This window comes from Myotis brandtii, unplaced genomic scaffold, assembly GCF_000412655.1.
Source record: "Myotis brandtii unplaced genomic scaffold, ASM41265v1 scaffold285, whole genome shotgun sequence".
Classification (NCBI taxonomy): Eukaryota; Metazoa; Chordata; class Mammalia; order Chiroptera; family Vespertilionidae; genus Myotis; species Myotis brandtii.
In genome coordinates this window covers 3,328,000-3,353,570 of record NW_005360891.1, presented here as the reverse complement: position 1 = coordinate 3,353,570, position 25,571 = coordinate 3,328,000, and the positions used below count along the sequence as shown (strand labels likewise).

Below are 25,571 nucleotides of genomic sequence, written 5' to 3'. Positions count from 1 at the left end.
TTTTTGTGCACCGGGCCTCTAGTTCTATATAATAAAAGCCTAATATGCTAAGTGTCTGGTTGGCCGGTCAGCCATTCAACCAATCAAAGCATAATATGCTAATGATATGCTAAGGCTGCCTAAGTGCTTGCTATGACGTGCACTGACCACCAGGGGGCAGACACTCCCACCAGTAGGTTAGCTTGCTGCTGGGGTCCGGCTGATCTGGATGGAGCAAGATGTGCTGGATATGCCCTGGAGCCCTCCCATTGTCCCTCCCTGGCTAGCCAACCTCCTGCATTCCTCTAGTCCCCGGTGGGGGTCCCTTGGCCTGGCCTGCACCCTCTCACAATCCAGGACCCCTCAGGGAATGTCGGAGACCCGGTTTTGGCCCGATCCCACAGGCCAGGCTGAAGGACCCCACTGGTGCACGAATTCATGCATCGGGCCTCTAGTGTGAATATACTCAACACCAAACCTTGGGTATGATTGGTATTCTATGAATTTGTTAAGTTAGGGTGTGTATGTACTAGTATGTGTATTTCTCTGCATATTAGTAGAGAAAGACAGTGTGGTCCAAAATACAAAGTGCATAATACTGGGTGCAACTATCCTTAGCTTTTTATCTTGCCTGTTATAACCCACCAGTCTTCACTTTGGTTCCAGGAACATTATACCAATTGTCATGGATTGTATATATCTGGCTGATCAGACCAGTTAGTGAAAAGTAACAATACTGAAAATACAAAGGTCAATAAGTCTGAAATTCAGTGTCATGTGGGTCAGTTGGGCTTGATACTCCATGAAAGCTATTCAGAAATGTCTGTATTGAACCATGGTGGCTGAGGTCAGGCCTTGTCTATATTCTTCTAAGATAACTAATTGTGGGACCCCCATCTATGAAAGAAGTTGACAGTTTAACATGTCATACAAACTAAAACAACTAGTAGTTGTGTGGATGAATTAGGCTCCAGGTGGGCAATGCCAAGCTGCACAATTCCAGAGGGGCACCACCACAATGTCATCTATGTGAATTGCATTCCGTAGCATTGTTCAGCAGATAAACTGTTAGTTAATATATGCAACCCTGGAGGGGAGGTAGATCCAGATGTGTAGCACATGCTATCAGTGCACAACTGATATCACTCAAACATCTCAATTTGCTCTGCCTGACTTCTAACTTCCAGATGAGCCCAAGGATTTGTTCTCTCTAACCCTCTCCCCTAACTGTGAATGGTGGAATGTTGGACAACTGAGTTAATACCCACAGAACAGCTCTTAACCAATGAATCTGGCAGTACCTTAGATGATATAATCCTGAGGCATGTGTTTTGCACTATTTCCCATAATTCCCCTGTGGGAATAAGTCCATGTTGGTATCTAGAATAGTAAACCCTTTATTGATTGCCTTCCATTTCTTGTATCACCTTCCCACTTTCCTTTTGGTATTACCTGTACTTGAACTTAAATAAGGTGCAACCTAGATCTGCTTCAAAATTTCCAGAATGTAGTTGTGATTATGGTCCCTTGGAGAAGGCCTTCTCCTTGTCTATTGGAGTTGCAGTAATGACCCTGAACAACTATCAGGGTACAGTGGACATTCCTGCAAAATGTAAGAGGAAACCTCTATGCTGCCATCTATGCCCATTGAATAAATAATTTAAAATCCCAATTAGAAGATCCCAAAGAATCACAAAGTGTTCAAATGAATGTTTCTGTTTCTACCCAATATTACAGGCTCTTTAAAGTAATTCTGTTCACAACCTAATTTAGGTTTCAGAGTAAATGGAAATTAAATGTTAAAAACACACACACAACAACACCAAATCTTTTCTATTAGCTACTCAGGGAGATAAATGGCAGAAATTTTTAAATTTAGAAGTGGTGACACAGCAACTCAGAGGCTATGACAAACAGTTAAGAATACATTGGGAAATGGTGAGTGTGCCTACCTTAGACCAATGCGACACAGACATAGGCCAGTGTTATCTACAGTTGTTAAGAGATACTCATTCCAGAGAACTCATTTGAAAATGGATGGGAACATGTGATACTGAATATACTTTAGTATGGGGAATTATGACAATGAGGTAACATTATACATATTAGTTGTAATAGCAAAAACATTTGAAAGAAAAAAAGAAAGCCAAAAAGGAAAGAGAGAAAAATGATAAATTGACTCTTTTAAAAAGAAAATACAAACTATAAAAGACTCATGTAAAAGGTGGAGGAATATTGAATATGAAAGGGGAAGGTATTTAAAGGGAGAGTTATCATCGAGGCAACGGGAAAGATAGGCTTGGATAGCAGAAAAGGAATGTGGGGAGTCAGTAAATTAGGAGAACATATACAGTATATCAAAACCCTTTGTAGGAACACTTTTGGAGACTTTAAATCAGCTCATGGCACTCCTTGACTCAAAATACTCCAATGGATACCCATCTCTCTCAGAATAAGCCAAAACCCCTCCAATGCAACTCTACATGATCTTCCCCTGGCTTCTCTATTCTAATCTCCTCTGACTATGCTTCTTAGTCATTCCTTTCTAGACACACTGGCCTCCTTTCAGGGCCTTAAACATGTCAGGTACAATCTACCCTGCCTCAGAGCCTTTGTATAGTTTGTTCCCTCTGTCCATGGGGTATGTACATGACTCACCCCCTCTTCTTTGCTCCCATGTCACCTTCCCTATGAAGTCTTCTATGATAATCATATGTAAAATTTCAATTTTTCCCCTGACCACCAATAGTATTTTTTACCTTCTAACAAAATGCATAATATACCTATACTAGTATATTATGTTTAACTTTTATTTAACTCCCCTCCTCCCTCCAGCTAGGATGTAAGCACTGTATGGGCTGTAATTTAGTCTAGATTTTTTTCATTGATATATCTCAATCACAATGCGTTAACATAATAGGTGCCAATGAATATTAATGGATGGATGAATGAATAATGACTTGTTGCTTCCTCTGTTAACACCAACACCTGGCACAAAATAGTTGTTGAATAACTTAATGAAATAATCACTGAATCTTTATGAGCTTGACTAGAAAAAAAATCTTACAGGTGCTGAGGTAAAATTTTAAGTGAACCTTGACTTTGGTCATAGGCACCAAAATGTAAATCAAAACATTATTCAAAGGCCAACTAATTATTTCTTCCAGCTGCTGAAATTTATAGTTCAATCTTTTAGCTAGGAAGTATGTCCTCATAAATCTCTTGAATCCAACATCTTACTTGCCTAGGCTAGAAGATAAGAATTTTATTGAGGTAAAATGTGAGATAAATACACTTTCTGGGAGACAATTTGTCATATGGCCCAGAGTGATCCAGTCTAGAGAGACAGGAATAAAATCTAGTTTTCCTTCTTTCCATCTCAGTGATTCCAAATAATTTGTCACTCAAATATCTATTTTCACAACATTTAAAATAATTGACATAGTGTATGACTATTGACCATGAGCACAAAGATATTAATCTTCAAAAAACCAGAATATTTTTAAATAAGGAAATTATCATATAAAATGCACTGTGCATATTAGTGATCTAGAAGTATGTAATAAAATATTTGAAACTATAATAATAGCTTAAATTTAATGTGAAAAAATGATTTTTGGTTACAGTGAGTTTCAAAACAACCTTGGTATTTTGACCTTTTCTGAAACAAATGAATCATGTGCAATCTGACCAGATGACTTTATTTCCAGAAATGGCTCAAACTCTAGCCATGTTTCCACCATTACCTTGTGGCAAGAGACAATATTGACAAGTAATAACAGTTACTTTAACCTCAGGTTTTTGCCACAAAATTCATCTTGCTGTACTGATCAGCATTTTATTTCTACTTGGGTATGAGTCCAACCAAATATGGCGAATTGGCTTTGGAGTCAGGAGATTGGATCAGCCTAGATCTTCCCAGGTCCTTTCAACTAAGACTTGCATTTAAGGCACATTCATACAGATGAGTTGTGACAAGCTACAATGATTCAAATTTTGACGTTTTATTTTTATTTCTATAACCAGCTTTCAGTGGCACCACAAATTTAACATAGCCTTGAAAGAGATCACAGAAGATAGTATGTTCACCATGCTTATACCAGTAAATAGACTATAGGTAGAAAGCCCATTTTCATGCTGCCTTTCTTCTGGAGAGGAATAGAACCCCCGAGTGTAGAGAGATATTCCTGTAAAATGTATAGACTAAAATTGCAAAATGTAGCAGTGTTTATCTATGGGTGGAGAGATCATAGTTTTTACTTAATTTTATGTTCCTTCCTATATATTACAAATTTTCTAAAATGTGCACTTATTTTCACAATTAGAAAAATATACTGTTTAAAAATAACTGGAATGGTCTGGGAGATCAAGAGAAAGGATCACATAGTCAGTAGACTTTTAATACTGTGAATGGTTTAGTACTTAAACTCAGTTGTGTTCAATGTGGAAAGTCTTTGCCTGTAGTTTTTTGTTTGGGGAATTTTTTTTTGATTGGCCAGAGGGCATATCCCCGGGCTAGAAATGACCAAGAATAATTTCAGTTGATGGATGGGAAAAGGCAAATGGATGAAACCACTAAAATGGTTTGAATGATCTCACCCATGCTGATTGGTTAGAGGAAGAGAGAGGGGAATGGAGTGGGAGGACACCAATCTGCCTACGGCCAGTAACTATTCATTAACCCTTTGTAGATATAACCTTCCCAAATCTTCTAAGATATTCTTCCTCCATTCATTCCCACCCCAATATATATCATTCACTCAAGTTTGAAATCAAAGTCAGCTAGAAATCTAAAAGTAATTCTTGACACTTTCTTCTCCTCCATTTCTTACATCAGAGTCATCACCAACCATCAATTAATAAATAGGTTTTTAAAAGTGATAGATCTATACAATGGAATATTATTTAACCGTACAAAGGAACAAAGTCCTGATAAATGCTACATGAATGGACCTTGCAGACATTATGCTAAGAGAAAGAAGCTGGATACAAAAGGCCTCATATTGTATGATTCCCTTTATAGGAAATAGCCAGCATAGGCAAATCCACAGAGACAGAAAGCCAACAATGTGAACTGTTAGCAAGAAGGAGTGGGGATACACTAGTTTGCTAGGACTTCCATAGAAAGTACCGCAGACAAGGTGGCTTAAACAAAAGAAAATTCTTTAATCACAGTTCTGGAGGCTAGAAGTCTGAGAGCAAGGTGTTGGTCGTGCTGATTTTCTTCCGAGTCCTGGCTCCTTGGCTTCTGGATGGATGTTTTCTCTTCTGTCTTTATCTGGTTTCTCCTCTGTGCTAATTGACTCTTTTTTTTTTTTTAAGGACGCCAGTAACATTGGATTATTACCTACCAAGATGACCTCATTTTACCTTAGTTTCCTCATTTTAAAGGCCTTATCTTCAAATACAGTCATATTCTAAGGTACTTATGGTTAGGACTTTAACATATGAAATTGGTGGGGAGACACAATTCAGCCCATAAAGAGAGTCACTGTTTAATGGGTAAGAGTCTTGCCCTAGCTGTTTTGGCTCAGTGGATAGAGCATCAGCCTGCGGACTATTTGATTCCAGTCAAGAGTACGTACCTGGGTTGTGGGCTTGATCCCCAGTAGGGGGCGTGCAGGAGGCAGCCAATCAATGATCCTCTCTCATCATTGATGTTTCTATCTCTCTTTCCCTCTCCCTTCTTCTCTGAATTCAATAAAAATATACATATATTTTTTTTAAAAGAGTCTTTCTTTTAGGGTCATGAAAATATTCTGGAACTAGATAGTGGTGAAGGTTGTAAACATTGTGAATGTACTAAATGCCACTGACTTGTACACTTAAAATGGGTAAGAAATGCTATATTTTATGTTGCATGTATCTTACCACGATAAAAACATCATCACCTAGTCATATTGATTTTATCTTATGAAATTCCTTGAATATGTATACATTTGCCATCTCTACTACTGTAGCCCAAGCCATCGTTATTTCTTTCATGATATAAGTCAACAATGTCTAACTAATCTTCTTGTTTCCACTGCTGCTCTGCTCCAGTTTGTTCTCTGCATTGAGGCCAGATGGGTCTTTTAGAAATATGGATTATATTGTATTATTCCTGAGATTAAAACCTTTCAGTGATTTCTCATTTTATTTAGGATGAAATCCAAAATTTCTGGTTGTAGCTACAGGCTCATCATGCTCAAATCTCAGTCTGTATCTCAGCTTTGTATCTACCCACTGCTTAATTTGATATAATCTTAACCTTTCATCCTTTAATGTTTGTGTAAGCCAGGATCATTCTCACTTCCAGGCTTTTGCATATGCTATTCTCTTCAACCCCACCACCCTGCCTTCGTTCTTTGCCTACCTAACATCTATCATCATTGTAACTTAAATATCACTTCCTTAGAGTAATTTTCTATGATTTCTTTATCTAGATTATTTTCTTTCGTAGCAGCTTTTTTTCCTTCAAAGTACATGGAACAACTATAAATTACCTGTTTTGGTTGGTGTAATGTCTGTTTCACCACCAGACTGTAGGCCTCATGAACATAGAAACCATGTTTATTTGGTTAACTGCTATATCCTCAGCAAATAGCTCAGCATGCAGTACATTGTAGGCACTGAAAATTATTTATTCAAATAATTATAATAAAAATTATAATAGAGTTAGACTAAAAGATTTTAAAAGCTCTATCCACCTAGAGATAATATAGCTTGTAATTAAATTTACCTGATTTTCCTAATTTCAATGCAAGAAAAATATAGTTAGATGTATGAAATGTTAAGAAATCTTAACAGAATACTATGCATAACTTTTTGCCCCCAAAATAATATAACAAATAAAAGAACAATTCTCTAAGAAAGTATAAATGTAAAAAGTGTAAATTACTTTAAATGACTTGAGAAGAGGTAAAAATTGAATACATTAATAACCTTATTAAAAGCCTATCCCTAGAAAAGACACTAGCTCAAAATAAATTATATGCAAATTCTTTTCACCATTTAAAGAAAAGATAACTACTTGGTTAAATAAACTTTCCGAATCATTAAAAATGTTGAAAACTTCAAAACTCATTTAATTAAGCTGCATAACCTTGTTACAAAACCAGAAAACAAAACAAAACAAAAGTGAGGAAAACTATAGATTAATCTCATTTACAAGTACCTTAAGTTAAATATTCACCAATTAGAACTTTTTCATGTTTGCTTTGGCAGCACATATGCTAAAACTAGAAATTTGTTCAGAGAATAATATAAAAGGCCAAATAGAATTTATTCTAGAAGTGCAATAATGGTTTAACATTAGAAAATCTATTTATATAAATCCAACTAGATTAAAAGATTTAGAGAACACTATACAATATTACAAACAGGCATTTCTCATGAATCAATATTATTATTCATAAATTTAAACTAAGAATAAATAGGCTCCTCTTTAATTCAATAAAAAAATCTGTCAGAAAAACGTAACAAACATCATAATGGTGAAACATTAAAAGCATTCTCACTGAAGTCTTGACCAAAATAAGAATGCCTAATACTATCATGGCTACTAAGAACTGGGAGTTCTAATCAATACAGCAAGGCAAGGAAGGGAAATAACAGTATTGGAATAAGCAACTAAAATTTTATTATTTGCATATAATAGAATTGTGCAAGAAGAAATTAAACAATAAGTTTACTAAGACAAGTTGGTACAACGTCAGCATACAAAAATCAGTCACTTTTATATATACAAGTAAAAAGCTAATTAGATAGAAAATGAAAGAGAAAAAAAAATCAAATTCAGTAGCAATGAAAATTATTAGAATACCCATGAGTAAACTTAGCAGAATGCACAAAACTTTTTAGGGAAAATTATATGATTTTATTAAAACACATAAAAAGCCAGAATAAACACACTTTAGGATAAGAAAAGCAATAGTGTAAAAATGTTAATTATATCTAAATAAATATGTAAATTAAATTCAATACAAATTAATACCACAACAAGGATTTTTAAATAAATGTTATGATTTTCTTTTAAATTAATCTGAGAGGGAAATATGGAAAGATATGCTAAAGTGAAAAAGTGAGAGAGATCAACACTGAGGGTGTAAATTGGGAGGTGTGGTCATGCCTTTGTTTCCTGTTTTTCCTTAGAGAAGAGAGGTTTTGTTGGAGTACATACTCCAAGAAAACTGGACTTGGGGTGTTGTCATTCTCTTCCTTGAGCTGCTCAAGTAATTGCTTTTACAGATCTCACCCTCCCCACAGTCAGATCCTAAGATCTAGAATCATAAGGAAGAAATACAAAGCTTCACTTTGGCCCCAGGTCAAACTATATCCTCATACACAATATATTGGAAGTTCTATATTTTCGGGAGATTACTGGACACTACCCAGCCAGTGTAAACCTGATGCCACATATTTTCATTCTTATTGACTGTCTATTGTCAGTTTGGAGAAAATCCAGAAAGAGAGAAAGATGGTGAGTAATGAGCAATCCCAAATGTCCAATAAGGAAGTTGCCTTATGGAATCTCAAAATGAACCAAAAATCAAAATGACACCTGTTAATTTAAGATATAATTAGGACTTCAAATAATGAGGAAAATGGTGTTGAGGTAATCAGCTATTCATTTGTTTTTAAATTATATCTATACCTTACAGCAAACAACTTTTGGATTATTAAATAATCAAATACAAAATCCTATAGACTTATTAAATGAAAGTATAGGTTGTTTTAACAATCATGGAGCTAAGGAAATCTATGAAAGACATTAAACCCCCAAACCATAAATAAATTAATGTATTTTCTAATAGAAATGAACAATTTCAGCACAATGAGAGAGCCAACTGCAAAACAGAGAGGCAGTTAACAGACTAGAAGAAAATATTTGCAACAGAGAAAGGAGAACCATCTAAGGGTCCCAACAATTCAATAAGGAGAAGCAAAAAAAAACCTAAGAAGAAAAATAAATGATAATTATAAACTGTCAGTGCTTAGAAAAATACAGATGATCAGCATACATGTGAAAATATGCTCTAACACACCAGTATTCAGGGATATTCATATCAAAGTTGCAATTCTCCCCATCAGATTAGCAAAATCGAAAAGATCAGTAATGGCCAATGCTGACTAGTATGTAAACTTATACTGTCATGAACTGTTTGTTGACCATTATTTCACCTGGCTCAACCTTTCTGAGGTCAATTTGAAATACTTTTCAAAATTAAGATTTGCATACTCTGACCACAATTCTATCTTAAAAATCCTTGTTTAATATTCTTATCTTCTCCTGCAATGGTACCCTGGCGATATCCTCACTTCTTAGTGTGTGAGATCACAACTCACACATTCAGTCCCAACCAAGAATGATCCCAAGGCTACAACCCAGTTTCTCCTGACATGTTCTCAGCCAAAGTGTGTCAACCATACCCCAGGTAGCTGGGTTAGGGGGGGCTTCCAGTCCCATCCCCTTTCTGTGACAGAATCTGCACCCTCTCCTATTTGGCAAAAGGTGAAGACCTCAACTGCCTTCTGGGTTCCAGAAAGTAAAAGAAATGAATGGAACAGGCCGAGTAGGCATATATACATGAGTGGTAGACTTTGGAAAGCAAACTGCAGCACATGTGCCCTGGCCAAAGTAATCCATATTTATCTGTGAAATATCCTGACTTTTAAATGGTTTACTAAGTTAGTTGGTTCACTACTTTAAAACAAAGAAAATATAACCTGTGGAGGGCAAAAGAAAATTAATTTGCCATATGAGAAATAGCTTGATAAGCCTTTAATCTAGCCTTGGCCACCAGTCCAGTATTGCCTTCATTCAAGGTTAGTTTCCCCTGCTGGCTCCTGGTGTCCTGCCCACATAACAACCATCAGAGGTCCAAGAAGTGTTGATCCTCCAAAAGCAAAAGGTCTTGTTATGGTCATCTTTCCCAGAAGGCTCCTTGGCTCCTCTTCAGATGTGTACATCTCTTCCCCAGTGATAAGTTCTGCATACAAAGGGATGGGGTGGTGGTGAGCAGCATGTGATTAACCCACTAAAAGTTCTGGTGCTCTCCTGGTACGCAAGAGTGCCTGCTTAACTCTTCATTATGAAGTCACTCAAGCGACTCTTCCCAGAGAAACATAAATCTACAAGTACACACTCTCTCTTCTTCCAGAAAGAGATGCCTCTGGTAAATCATGCATTGAAAAAATTAATGTTCTGTATACTAATGCCCAAACCGCATGATTACTAGTAGAAAAGCCATACATTTCTAGAAATGTGGACAAACAGCACATACAAGATGTGTTCTGCCTTTTTATAGAGAAAGAGTTAAGGGATCACAACCTTTAACTTAAAGACCAAGGTTGCTTTATCCTGTTTGGAGAGTAGGCACTGTTTTCATAGAATAATGAATCACATTATTTCTGCCCCACAGAATTCTAATGCTCTCAAGTATGGTAAGACAGATGATCCTATTTAAAATTATATTTTACAAAGCAAAACAGATATAACTCAGTAACTGCACATCTAATTGACTTAATTGTCCCATTTATCACATGACTTAAGTGAGCTGATGTTTTCTACTCTGCTTCACCCATGTAATTCTTGTAATATAAGAGCTGAGACATGGTGCCAGGCGTGAGCGAGAAATCCTCTCTCCTGAGAAAAGATATCATTGGAGTGATGTTGGCTTTGGGTTCCAGTTTATTGAAAAATCAATGTCCATTTGTGCAACCAACACATATGGCTTTCTTCCAGGCTGATGATGGCTTTGCGAGGCTGGCTATCACCTAATGAAGTCAGATCAGCTTACCCAGCACCCGAGCTACAGTTGGCAAAGTGACTTTGTCATTAAAATGCAGTTTATCATTCCTGTTGGTGTTTTTCTTCCCATTTCACTCCCTCCTATCCATTTATCCCGAAGCCACAGTATTGTTTTTCTCTCTGCAGATAATAGACCAATGGCTCCAAATTTTAACGTTTCAAAGGTACGCAGTATGATGTTTGGTGCTGGACGGATAAACAACTTCATAAGTCTGTGTCTCTCATTAGAGGCAGGAAAATACGTATATACATATATCATTCTACTCAGTCTTGACTCAAAATAGACATTTCTACAAAGTCAGAGCCAAGTTTGTAACAGGCTCGATTGAAATTCGTCAGCTTACCCCTGTCTTGGGTAAATCAACAAGGCTAAGTTTGTCTAATGTGTTGATACGTTCCAATAATCAGAGTCCAGCTGACATTGTATGGGAAGCTTTTAAAAAAATTAATTACCTGTAAAGCAATACCGTTTTCCCATTATTAAATAGAGTGGCAATCTAAATTGCAATGCTTGCTTTTTTTCCCCCCAAGATAAAAATGTTCTTTTCCCTGGAGAATACCCCCAGAGTGATAGTCACTGGCAACAGAAGCTCTGGTGAGGCAATGCCAAGAGTAACAAATAATTTGCCAGCTCAGCTACTAAGCATAGTTGCTAGGTTCTTACTTGGGTCCATCAGGGGAAGGCCTCCCTCTCTATTAATAAGGAATGTTTTGGTTGCAGGTAACAAAAACTAACTGTCTAATGTTAAGGGGGAAAAGAAAAAGAAAAAAAATATATATATATATATACACAAATTTTCAAGGATAACAGGAGGTCACAGAATCAATGGAAGGACAGAGAACTAGCCATAGAGACTGGGTATGAATCAAATAACTTCTATGCCAAGAGGGAGGAAACCAGGTCTTTTAGCAACAGGCTGGTCTAGTGCTGCTGCTGCTGCTGCAGCTGCTAGTACTGCTGCCATGAAAGAATCTACATGGCCCTCATGTCATTGTGTTTCTTGCTAAAGATTCACAGTCCCATGTTGGGGCCTCTGGTTGATTGGGCCTGAGACATTTGCTCCTGCTCTAGCTAATGGTGCTCCAAAGAAAAGAGACATGGTAACTTTGGTTTCTCCCTACAAGGAAAGACCATATGGGCAAGTGCCCCATATGACACATGTCTGCTACACTCAGAGGAGGAGCACCTGAACTGATAGGGCATGAAATGAAAACTGCCAAGAGACTACAGTTTTTTAAGTGTTTATCATGTGCCTGGAGCACTCAGAGGTTGTAGTCAAAACAAGATATTGGAAACAACAGAGTATATAGTCATTTGTGCTCAGCATTCCTAGAGCTGAAATCTAAAGTGAACATCTAAATTTGCAATGACTACAGCAGGTGTGAACTGGTGTTATAAACTGGAAGTGATGGTGGACATTTTGAAAAGTACAAGCTCACTGCAATCCTTTACCAGTGAAGAAATGCAGTCTGATGAGAGAGATTCAATAAAGAAACATGTAAAATGGTTCCTGTAGGAAGCATAATAAATAAGGAACTATCTGAGTCCACTTATACCTGAACTTATTTCAATAAATATACAGTCAGACTTCTTTATTTTTGGGTTTTACATCCGTAGGTTCAATCAACCACCAATTGAAAACAGTATTTCTTATCCACAGTTGGTAATCCACAGATGTAGAGGTCCAACTGCAGGCATTGTTCTACATCAATTTATATTAGGGACTTGAGCATCCTCGGATTTTGGTATCCATGGGGTTCCTGGAACCAATCCCCTGTGGACTGAAGTTAAGTCTTTGGGAAGTCAAAATACATGTGGATTTTCAACTGTGCAGGGGGTTATATGTATTTATATGTTATATATATAGTGTGTGTGTATATATATATATAGTATATATACACACACACATTATAATTCCTATACAATGTCTATAATTATGTGGAAATTACTGTGTTTATATAGTATTTTATCATACAATTAGCAGAACTTCCCATATAGTCCTTGCTTAGAGCCATATGTTTGATTCTGATCAACAGATTTATTTTAAAATCTCTCAAGTGGGAGAAGTGAAAGGAATCTGTATTTATAGAGTATTCATGGTGTTCTAAGTATTTTTCTACGACATATCATTCAATCCTCACAACATATCTTCAAGATAAGTATAAGCTGCTCAAGTTACAGATTATAAAGATAAAGTTTAGAAAATGTATGAGGTTTGCCCAAGGTTACATGTAGCAAAAACCAGTCTTGTCTGTGTATGCAAGTCACCAGTACTCATAGTCCTTATGTTCTTGATCTCTTACTCCCCAGTCTAGATTCTGACCTCATCATTTCAGGAAAACAACAGTAACAAAGGTTATCAGCAACTTCCCCGTGACCAAACTCAGTGGGTACCTTTCAGTCCTTGTCTTACTTCAGGCTCAGAAGCACCTCACACATCGCACAATTCTCTTCTACTTGAAACAGTCTTGTCTCAGGCCACTGGGCCTGCTCTGATGAAGGACCACAGACTGAGAAGCTGGAACAACAGAAATTTCTCTCAGTCCTGGAGGCTGGGAGTCTAAGATCACAACAGCAGCAGGTTCGGTTCCAGAGGACAACTATCGGGTCGTGTGCCCACACAACCTCTTTATGTGACGGAGGAGAGAGAGAGAGAAAGAGAGAGAGAGAAAGAGAAAAAGCTATAGTGTACCTCTTCCTCTTGTTACAAGGCACTAATCCTACCATAGGAGCTTCCCCCTCATGACTGCATTTAAACCTAATTACTCACAAAGGAGGTAATTACCTAATTATTTCCCCACCTCCAAATGCCATCACATTGGGGAGTGGGACTTCAGCACATGGAAGACACTAACATTCACCCCATAGCAACGTCCTTCTACAGGGGCCACACTTGCATGTTACTTTCCTCCCGCACTGACCGCTCTGTTCCAGCCCCTTCCAGTGTTATCCATTCTGACTTTCATTCCTCTCTTCTTATTCTTCTTGATATTCCTGGATGATCTTATCCATGTCTACCTTTAATTACCACCGAGAAGCAGATGTCTCCTGAATTGATCTCTAGGCCACTTGATTCTTAAGTCCAATCAAATATATAAAATTGTCTATCTGATATTACTTCAAAATCAATATATTGAAACTGAACTTATAACTTACTCCTCTCTCCCCCCCCAAAAAAATCTAAGCAAAATACTACATATATACTTACATATATACATACTTACTTACCTGATACTTTCCAGCATCCACTGTTACAAGGAATGGTGTCACCATGAATCACATGATTAGTCCTTGCTAGTTTCGTAGTCAGTCAACCAAGATATTAATGGTGCATCTACTGTCTCTAGGCCAGTGATGGTGAACCTTTTGAGCTCGGCGTGTCAGCATTTTGAAAAACCCTAACTTAACTCTGGTGCCGTGTCACATATAGAAATTTTTTGATATTTGCAACCATAGTAAAACAAAGACTTATATTTTTGATATTTATTTTATATATTTAAATGCCATTTAACAAAGAAAAATCAACCCAAAAGATGAGTTCGTGTGTCATAGGTTCGCCATCACTACCCTATGTTATGGATCATATATGATCTAGGGAGGGGATACAGAAAATAAAAAATAAACAGGGTAATGCTAAAGCTAGGGAAGCCCATTGTGAAAAGGCACAGAATGATTTGAAACTCAGATGATGAAGAAAGGGCAGCCACATAATATTGTTGAAAAATAATGAATATTCAAGCAGAAGGAGCAATAAGTGTAAAGGTCCTGAGATGGACATGAGTTTTATCTGTCCCAGAAGCTAAAGGGAAGTCAGTGTGGCTGGAGTTTAGTGCAGGAGAAGGGCTGTGGAAGAAGATGGGGTCAGGAATTTCTATTAGGCAATGATGCTCAGATTAGATCTGTGGAGTCAGAAAGAAGTAAAACAACAAAAAAGAAAGCTAAATTAGCAGTTGGAGGAAACGTTACACTTAAAAGAAGAGTTAAATAACTAATGGTTCTTCATTGTAACTACGGAAATATAAGGAAAAGAGAACTGGCCTAGCATATTCTCAGTCTCGACATATATTCATATTGTCCACACATTAGGGGAAGTTTGGAGGCAGACGTGGTGGGCTTTTACCCGATGTCTCTAAAGTAAACCCATAATAAAAAGATAAAAATTACTCAGTTCAGAAAATTGTGAGGAGACTGGAAATTTTGGCTATATGTTCCTTGTATACAAAGGATTGAACATAGAAATTCTATTGATATCTAATTACTGGCATGTGCAGGCTCATAAGTGTTACCAAATGCCTTTCCAAATAAGTATGGGCCAGTGTGGAAAGAAATGTTTCTCTGTTGGCTAAATGGGGAAAGCAGTAACCTATTAAGAGAATTATTCTCAGAGACTGACTGTTAATTGATTTTATGTGCATGTCGAGAAGCCAATCAATGGCAGGCTTGTAGAAAAATAGCAAAGAATAATATACGAAGGAGATTGTAGTCAAATGTAGAAAGCATCCGATCTTATCACTGAAAATATCTAGTTTAATGAGTACACTTTTTTAAACCAGTTTGGTACCCATAAACTCCAGTGGAGTCTCTTCAGTTTCATTCTCAACAATTATAGGCAATGTTAATTTTTTTTAACTAAAGAAAAGAACTTTATAAACTTTAAAAAAATTTACTGAAGTGAAATTATATATTATAAAATTAACTATTTTAAATAATTGTCGTTTAGTATGTTCACAATGTGCAGTTATCACTATCTAGTTGTAACTATGTAGTTTCAAAAAGTGGAAACAACTCAAATGTCCATCGACAGATGAATGAATAGCCCTAGCTGATTTGGCTTAGTGGATAGAGCATCGACCTGTGGACTGAAAAGTCCCAGGTTGGATTCTGGTCAAGGGCTCATGCCCAGGTTGTGGGCTTGATCCCCAGAAGGGAGTGCTTGGTTGCAGGCACATCCCCAGTAGGGAGTATGCAGGAGGCAGCTGATCGATGTTTCTCTCTCATCAATGTTTCCAGTACTCTATCCCACTCCCTCTCCCTCTCCCTTCCTCTCTGAAATCAATAAAAATATTTTTAAAAAACAACAGATGAATGAATAAACAAAATGTGATATATCAATACAATTTAAATATTATTTAACATAGAAAAGAGTGAAGTACTGATATGTCCTGCATCATGGATAAACCTAGAAAACATGCGAAGTGGAAAAAAAGATACAATAGGTCACATATTATGATTCCATTTATATGAAGTGTCTAGATTAGGTAAATTAGAAACTTTATAATTTCTTTTGTGATGAGTGATGGCTGACTTCTCTTAAGAACTGTAGAACTGAACTTTTGTGAATGTAGGGACTATACCTTATTCATCTGTTTTTTCAGCTCAGAACATAGTTCCTGGCATATAGAGATCCCATTCTACCAGTTAAGGCTCTTATCAGAGTAGAACCACCAGAATGTATATATGGTTCTATTCTGATATATGAACTTATCACAAGGACTTGACCTCATACTATCATGGAAGTAGGAGAAACAGTTTGTGATGTTTCATTTCTGAGTCTAGAGCTGGAACCTGATATGCACAGGTGGGTGGTTGGGAAGAGAAGGTGGTTGTGGAGCAGAGGAAAAGAAAAACCAGAACCCTGATGGGTTTCTTATCACCTTTGATGATGGGTTTCCAACTTTGATGATGAGGGTTTTCTTTACAAGAAGCTGGTGCCCCTTTGTCATGGAGCTAAACACACACCTGGACCAGGAGTTGGAGAACCCAGAGCAGGAGATGCAGTAGGATCTGGGGGAGTTGAGGGTCTGGCTGTTGCTACCATCCAGCCAGGAAGCCAACAGGCAGGAGCTTCAACAGTGGCTTTCCCAGAACCAACCTGCTCAGCAGCAGAAGCTGGGGCTTCACTACTGCCGCCCATGTCTGGGCTTGAACTGATCACATGAAGAAAAGGTGGATTCTGGGAAATGTAGTTCCAGCTTCGCTAAATGGACTCTCCCACTATTACCAGGAATGTTTATGGAGGAAATGAGTAAGCAGATGCAAGAAACAATGCTTCTGCAAGCATTTTTGTACTTTCCTCACCTGCAGAGTGTGCAAGAAGTATTTTCCAACTATGTTTTCTAAACCAGAAAATGGATGTTGTTTTATTATATCCCCACAGCAACCCTATGACATAATTACAATTTTTATTGCCATTACAGAGATGAAGCAAGAGAGGCATAAATTGTTAAGTAGCGTACTTAGCCTAGGTGGCAAACAACTGAGCTAGAAAACAAAATTTAGATCCATCCTCTTATGAAAGCTCATGTTCTGTCCACTATACCACACTGCCCCCCACAGCCCTACCTTGATCTGCTCTATTCTGTGTATAGTGAAAAAAAAAAATATATATATATATATTGCTTTTTTCTCTTCTTTCCATCTTCTTTCTTAAAAAAAAAGTAGGGGGTAGAGGGGTATCCTTATCTTTCCATGTAACTGAATGACCTGGCTCTGAAATGTGTACCTTTTCAACGGTGCCTGTCAGAAATGGTCTGAGGCTCAGCGTCAGAAAATGGGGCCTTTCTTTTTTTTCTTAGGAGTGAATTCTTCTCATCCTCCAAGTCTCTGTACTCTGCCCTCTGCTGTTGAATCCACTTCCTCTCCAGCTACCCATAATCTACCATGAAGCCATGAACAAGTCAAATTCTGAAATATTTTTATTCATCTGTTTGTTGACAAGTCTTGCAAGTTTCCACAAAAAAAATGTGTCACTTTGCAGTGACAAAATGCTTGATACTACCAAAAAAGTCTTAATATATGACTTGTATGGCCAAAGAGGCAGATTAAAGAATTGTGTACATTATTTGCCTAAGATGAGGCATAACGTGCTAGTAATTAACATTTTTAGCACTAATTCTGAGCATGGTTCTGGCCCAAAAGTTTCATATGGATTATCTCATTAATCTAAATGACCACCCAATGGAAGAGGTAAATATATATTATCATTTTTAAAATGAAAAATATGAGGCTTAGGGAGGTTTAAGAACTTGCTCAAAGACACAGATAGTGAATTAGGTCTGTTTGGTTGATCTTAAATCCTTCGTCATAATTATCATGAAATGTCATTTTAAACATCTTAGAAAATTCCTCCAATTATTTATCAAGTATTCATTGAATGTCTTTGGGTATTAAAGTCATAATAGCAGATTAAAACACCATGGCCCAGTAGAGAATGATGAATACAGTCAGTCATGTTTTTGTTTTCTGTTTTTGTTTTTTTTCACTCTAATAGCAGTCTTCAATGCCAATTTCTGAAAGATATAGTAACATTTGAGGAATAACTTTTTGAAGGGTCTCTCCAAAATGGCTGGGAGTGCAGTAATTTTCCTTCCAAAAATATTACATGAATTTTAATTTTGTTTGAGTAGACTGCAATTAAGTAAATCTCACAACTACAAGTTTAATTGGTTGAATGTTTTAAATTTAACCTCTCACCTGCACGCTTTATGTACACAAAGCAAACTAGCAAAGAATAGGTCTTATTTTCATGAATTATCCCTTTTCATACAGTGCACTGTGAAGACAGGGACCTACAGAATGGGAGAATCCTACTGACTGACGGTAGCAAAATGCTCATGGAGATTTCTGCTCAGATTACAGCAGGTCCCCCCTCGGGCTATTTACATTGTGCTTTTGCTATGTGTGCCATCCTTTACACTCACTCTCCCGTCCTAATTGTCCCCACTCTTTTCATCATAGATATTTCGTGTTTCCAGTGGAAGGGCTGTGAAACTCGACTGGACTGGGAAACTGCATTCCTTAAAGACAGCAGAGCACAAGAAGGCTGGAGACGTGGTCACCGTGCTCACCTCTAAGGTCTGTTATCTTCTCGTTTCCCACTCTGCACTCCAGATTATTGACGGCAAAAGCCTGTGGGTGTCCACTCGGTCCAGGGTTCTGCTAGAGTGATTCTTTAACCTAGAGCTTCATTGAGACAACAAGAGGGCCACAGAAATGACTCCTTCACAACATAGGATGAGGACTGTCTGCTTCACGTGGGGTTTAAACTACCTTTATGGATATTGCATTACATATGACAGGCAGGTTCTGCTGTAAGCTTCCACTCCTCCTTTACTGTGGGAATTAATTTAGCTTGGTATGGCTCAGAGCATAGTCTTTAGTAATAGTCTGGGTTTTGCTTTCTTTTCTTTATACAGGCTCTACTGATTTTCTTTTGTTTTTGTTTGTTGTGATTTTTATTTTTTACATTATTAGCTGAAATCTCTTCTTATTTTGTAAGCATACTTAAGGTTTCCTTTTTTGACTGAGTTGCCTAAAGGGAAAGTACTTCCTTCAGTTTTTCTGAAGATGATCTACTCCCAGTCACCCCTTGCCCTGGAGAATCTGTCCTGAGTGCCAGGCCCTGTGCTTCTGTTGATCTGAGGTTCTCCCTTTCTCACCTTGGCAGTCTGCCTCACATCGTGCTTTCCATGTACTGAGTGGTTAGACCTCTCGCTTTCACAGTAATCTTGAAAATTGGTGTTATCTCCATTTGACAAATAAAAAAAAACTCTAAAAAATTCAGTGCCTTTTCTAAGGTCACACATTGGGATATACATTTATATTGATCTGACCTTAAAATGCAGAATGACTGAAAAGATGTTTTATCCATTTCCCATGTAGCAAGAAAAACAGCTATAAGAATGTGAGGAAATACTAATGATCGTAAGGAATGGGGCTCTGTGTCAGACCACTTGGGCTCAAACCCCGGCGCCACCTTCGTTATCTAACTAACTTTGAATAAGTTACTTAAAGTTTTTGAGACATAGTTTCATCTTTAGAATGAACATAACTGTAATAGCTAACTTTCTGGGGTATTGGGAGGACTAAATGTGGTGTCACCTGTGAAATCACTGTTGAGGGCAGTGGCTGGTGTGGGAGGAGTTCAATCCATGCTATTTTATTGTTGCTACTACTGTTTCCTAACTTAAAGGTAGGTCACTAAACAGAACCATTGGCATCATGACATTTACTCTGATCATCAGTGGAAGGCTGTCCTGACTTCAGGAGTTCAGAGGGTGCAGTGCTTGACCACACATGCCCACTGTCACAGGGGGCCATGCCTCTGTTGGAGAGAAAGGACTTGTTTTTCAAGTTAGTGCTTTTCAAGCTCTGGTAATATTACCACTTTCTCTCTGTCTTGACTCTATTCTTAAATATGAAGTGGAATATTTACCAATTACCACACAATGCACGAAGCAGCCTTGTTCTATAAAACCCTTATTCCTGGAAAACAATGTTGGCTTGGCTTTTTGATTCTAAATGTGAGGATTAGAGTCCAAAACTGACTCCCTGGAAAGGCTGACCAGGCAGCAGTTAACAAATCACCCTCCAGCAGGAAGAATTCCCGGACAAGCTGGGCAGGATCAGGGCTCTCACTTCCCATAAATCTCCCACCAGCCATTGCCCTTCTTTCTGGGAACCACTGCCATTGCTTTCAGATTTCCCTCCCTCCTTCTCTCCCTCCCTCCTTCACTGCCTCCCTCCTTTTCTTTCTCTCCCTCCCTCTTCCTCTCCCTCCCTCCCATCCTCTTTCCTTCCTTTCTTTCCTTCAATTAGGGAATTAAAGCAGACAGAAAAATCAAATACAAAGCTAACCCTTTGGTATGCCCTGTGTCTTTAATACTATGGTGCTATGTATGTATAGATGTGGAAAGTTGGACTTCAGGGGCAGGGACTGTGTCTAGTCCTGCTCTGGGTGATACCCTAACACCGAGAATGTCACACTCTGCCAGGGCCACAGTGTCACTGAGGAGGGTCATGTTCTCAAAACAAACAGACACATCTTCGTGGTTCATCTCACTCAGTGCTCTATGGCACTGGCCATAATACCGCCATATATTTAGAGAAAAATTATATTGAAATACTAATCATAAACATAATTTAAAAATTGAGTCTTCCATTTTGGTTGTTAAGGATGACCTCTGCGAGAGGAAAGGGAGGAGGCCTGGGTGCCTTGACCAGTACTCTGCTCTCTGCTTGACTGCACAGCGTCTAGTAAATTCACCGTGGTCTTAACCACTTAAAATATTGAGGTTGGTCCTAAACTGTCCTCTTCTGAATTGAGTATTTCCTGGTGTTTGTCTACCCTGGAACATTGCTCACCTTGTGGGTGAGTCAGCCTTTCCCAGTTCTCTCCTTAGCTCATTAACTGAGCTGTCCCTCTGCCAGTGGTTTCCAAACCCAGGTCTGTGACAAAAGTTCACGGGTATGAGGTAAAAGGTGAAAAATAAGGGTCGCGTAGGGACTTTTTCTTAGGGCTCAATTTATTTACTTGAAATGAAGGCCATTTACTCTGAGATTATGTAATTCCTATATTTTTGTGACAAAGAGGTCTTTCTTTTATGAAAAGTTCTGTAAAGAGGAAAATCAAGGAACCGTGGGCTTAGACTTAGGGAAATGTGAAATAGAGAGACTGCTGTAAGCTATGCATGGTGTGTACGTGTGAGAGTGTGTGCTTGTGAGTGTATATTTATGACCAGGCACCCACCTCAAGCGACCATGGGACTAGAGCCAGTGGTCGGCAAACTGCGGCTCGCGAGCCACATGCGACTCTTTGGCCCCTTGAGTGTGGCTCTTCCACAAAATACCAACTTCTGCACATGGGCCACGAAGTTTCAATCGCACTGTACATGCGCGCCCGCACGTGATATTTTGTGGAAGAGCCACACTCAAGGGGCCAAAGAGCTGCATGTGGCTCGCGAGCCGTAGTTTGCCGACCACTGGACTAGACAGTCCTTAAAGGAGGCTTTTAATGGGCCCTCAGCTGAGAGTATTAACACCAATCAGATAGTTGCTAAAGAAAGCAGGGGCATTCCTGGGACAGAAGGGGCAGCTATTCTATCCTTACAAACAAACCTTTAATCATCACATTGCCCTTTTGGGATGCATGTTCTTCCTCTCAGCTGTATTTGGTGTCATTTTTAAACCTGATTTCACCTAAATAAAATCATTCCCTTAGGATAGCCTTGATGAGTAGCCAACAACTTCAAACAGGAAATGAATGAAAAGAAGAAATGCTGTAACGATGTCCTTAATAATAATGCTATTTTAAATGACCACCATGGTTCAAGTTTTCTAGAACACAGAATGCATGGCAAGGCTTGATTGATGATGCTTTATTGGGAAATGCAATCTCAGGATAGCAAAAACGAGAGAAAAAAAGAAGTACCTTCACATAGTGCATTTAATAAGCTCAACAGAAATAAAGCAAGTTATTGATCTAATGAAAAATTGAAAAGCTGCTTTTAAATGCCATTTCTGGATGGCCTTAGTGTTTACATGATAAATAAGTGACTGCATGTGCTCAGGAGGGTGAACGGCTGGCTTGGGTTTATGTAGTTGAGAAGCAGCAGAGCAGGATTCAAAATCAGGCTTAACTCCGGAGCTGATGGGCTTCCACATTCCTGCAGATTGGCAGCACAGGGCTTTTAGAGGAATATCTGGCACCAGGATTATTAATCTGGGGTTGGAGGAAGAGAAAATAGATGCCTGGGAGAGCCTGGTAGTCAGTCTAAAAACAGTCTAGCAAATCAAATCTAATAATGCATAAAAAGAATTATATACTCTGACCAAGTGGGGTTTATTCCACACATGCAAGGCTGGTTCAACACTTGAAAAATCAATTCATGTAATCCATTGTCTCAATAGGCTAAAGAGAAAAATCAAATGATCATAATAGGTGCAGAAAAAGCATTTGCAAAAATCTAACACACATTTATGATTTAAAAAAACTCTTAGAAAAATATAAATAGAAGGCGAACTTCCTCAACTTGATAAAGAACATAAAAAAAAACTTGATAAAAACCTATGGCAAACATCATATTTAATGGCGACAAACTAGAAGATGTCCCACTAAGATTAGGAAGGAAGCACGGATGACCCCGCTCACTGCTTCTTTAACATTGTACTGGAAGTCCCAGCTAAGGCATTAAGACAAAAAATGAAATGAAATGTATACAGATTGGAAAGGAAGAAATAAAACTTGTTGCTTGCAGGTGACTTGATTGTCCAGGTAGAAAATCCAGAAGAACTAACAAAGAAACTTCTGGAATTAATGAGCAACTATAGCAAGATTGTAGGATACAAAGTTAATATACAAAAATCAGTTGCTTTGACCTGAGCCAGCAATGGACACATGGAATTTGAAATTAAAAACAAAATACCATTCACATTAGTGGCCCATCCTTCAAATAAAATGCAAAAAAAAAATAACCAAAAATGGATCATAGACCTAAATGTAAAATGCAAAACTATAAAACTATAAAATTCCTAGAAAATAAGGTTAATAGGAGAAAATCTGGATGATCTTGGGTTTGATCATGACTTTTTGATGTCACACCAAAGACATGATTCATCAAAGATCTAGTTAAGTTCAATTTTTCTGTTCACCTAAAACTGCTCTAAAAAGTAAAGTCCGTTTTTAAAATAACATAATAGGCAGTGTGTTGGTGGGAATGAGATTTAAAAAAAAGAGTAGCAGACATTTAGAAAGAGCACTGGACAGGGAGCATGGAGAACCACTTCTAAACCGTGCTCTGCAGCTAATCAGCTGTACCTTGGGAAACAGCAACCCCTGGGCTCCACTTGCTTGTAGAAACAAAGAAAGCAGGTGGAACAGATAGTGTCTATGGTCCCTCTGCGCCTCCTGCTTGCTCAGTTTGGGACTAAGCAATCGAGGCCTACTCTTCCAGAGTCACATAGGTGGGGAAATTTCTGAGAATCTGGACAGGTTCTCTTGCCCCAAATTATTGCTTTCTCTACTTGATGTTATTAGATGTTCACTTTTCTGTGTTATAAAGTCCATCTCCTGGCACATACCAAAATAAGGGATTAATCCTAGCCCCATCCCTGCTCCCTGGTATGCTTATTCTTAGGAACTATTAGATCCTAAAGCATAAGGATAATTAGCATGTATTTTGTCAGGGTAGGGAAGTCACAGAAAAATCTGGTATATATGTCAGGTGTTCAATATAGTATTTGTTAAGTAAATGGGTGGGTGAAACAATAATTGTAAAGAAGAGGACTTCAGGGGTGAGTAGAGCTGCAGGTGCACAGAACTATGTTAAATTCATGGAAGGAGGGATGAACCCTAGAAAAGGGTATGAGAGAAGCTCCAACGACAGATTTGCCTTATTCACACTTATGCCTGAGACCCACCCTGGGAACCCATTTCATCACCATTCTTTATCAGCATTCCTTTATTAAGCAACTGCCATTTGCCAGCAACTACTCAGCATCAGGGATTTAATGGTGAATGAACAAAAGGGACTGATCTCTTCCTCATGGAACTATTTGACTAAATGCACGCACAGCTGAGTAGATACCAGGCTTCCACTCACTTTCCTATTCGTGGCATGCTTATGTACTCACACCTTTTCAAGAAAGAGTTTGTGTCCCTTTTATCCACCTTCCTAACCGTTCCTGCTTTGAAGACCAGCTCAAGTAAAAACTTTTTCTTGGTTTCCCTACTGTGAATAAATGCTGCCCCCTTCTGGATTATAGACAGAAGTATCAAAGACTGACTTCTAACAGTGAAAAGTTTTTTTTGAAGTTAGGGTTAGAAAGGACTTTACTTAAATCCAGTGGGAAGTTAGATGCTTGGGAAGGTCAACTTGCCTGTCTGTATCTCATGAGAGAAGAGAGTAACAGCATGGAATGAGAAAGGGGACTGAAGTCTGTGCTTTCTGACTCATTTCATGGTCCCGCCTTTCAAGTTCACTAGACTTGGGACATGGTTATATATGTTTTTGTTGCTCCTGCATATGTATTTACTTATACATTTCCCCTTCGTTTTCCATCACATTAAGCCCATGTTGCCATCTCTTGTCTGCTCTTCTTGAGGACTCCAAGCATGTTAAGAGCTTTCTCAACCAGTCTCTCTGTATAACTGTGTCTCGTGAATTTTTTTTTCTGTCTGATTGTCTGATATTCTCTATAGATCTCTGGATAAGGGAATTTAAAGACCACTTCTTATGTATGAATTTAGGCCTGTAGGATAGGAACAAACCTCATGCTGTTTTCTCTTTCATTCAGCAACCAGGTATTCCCCACCTATTACATGTTGTGAATACAAAAAAAACCTAAAAAAGTCAAACTCTCTTTTTTTCTATAAGTTATAATTATTGGGGAAGACAGAAAAGTGACCTCATAATCAGAGGCCACAGTGTGATGAGGGTGCTGATAGGGGAATTCTCAGAGCAGGGAAGGAGGCATCTAACTCACCCTGAAGGAAGGAGGAGGCTGCCTAGAGGAAGTGGTGCTTGCCTTCCAGTTTCTTGAGGTTACATGTGAAATAAAGACTTACAAATGCCAAACTGCAAGCAAACTTTCATAGACATTTCTATGCAACTCTTTGCCCCTTGAGAGGCCTTAGAGATTTGTTAATCTCAAAGTAAAAAATATCTGCTCAGTGATCAGTGAGATTCAAAGATAAAACATCTAATATAATATGTTAGACCAAATTTTACATGTCAAATAATTAATTCAGAAACATCAATTTTAATAAATTTGTGATAGTATTTCATTTTCTTTCCATCTATTTGTGTAATTGATATTTGTATGTTTATACAGCTTAAATTAGTCCCATAGTTTGTAAAGCCCTTTGCTTTACTGATTATCTGTATTAACTTGTGGTTAGTAAACTCTGTAGGCTGTCCAGTAAAGAAAAAGCCAAAATTAAAATGAGAAAAAGACCTAAAAGTGGAAGATGAAATCAATGAACTTATGCTTGCAAAGTGTTCTGAGAACGAAGGCTATTCA

General features: G+C 38.1%; 1 long non-coding RNA gene across 1 annotated transcript in view; it reads left to right on the top strand.

Moving 5' to 3' along the window:
- The window catches only part of LOC102246546, a 301,492-nt gene that overhangs the window by 140,551 nt on the left and 135,370 nt on the right, over positions 1–25,571 (top strand). The window contains exon 5 of the long non-coding RNA XR_001362641.1: positions 18,510–18,626. This is a non-coding gene — a long non-coding RNA (uncharacterized LOC102246546). The remainder of the gene's footprint in view (positions 1–18,509; positions 18,627–25,571) is intronic.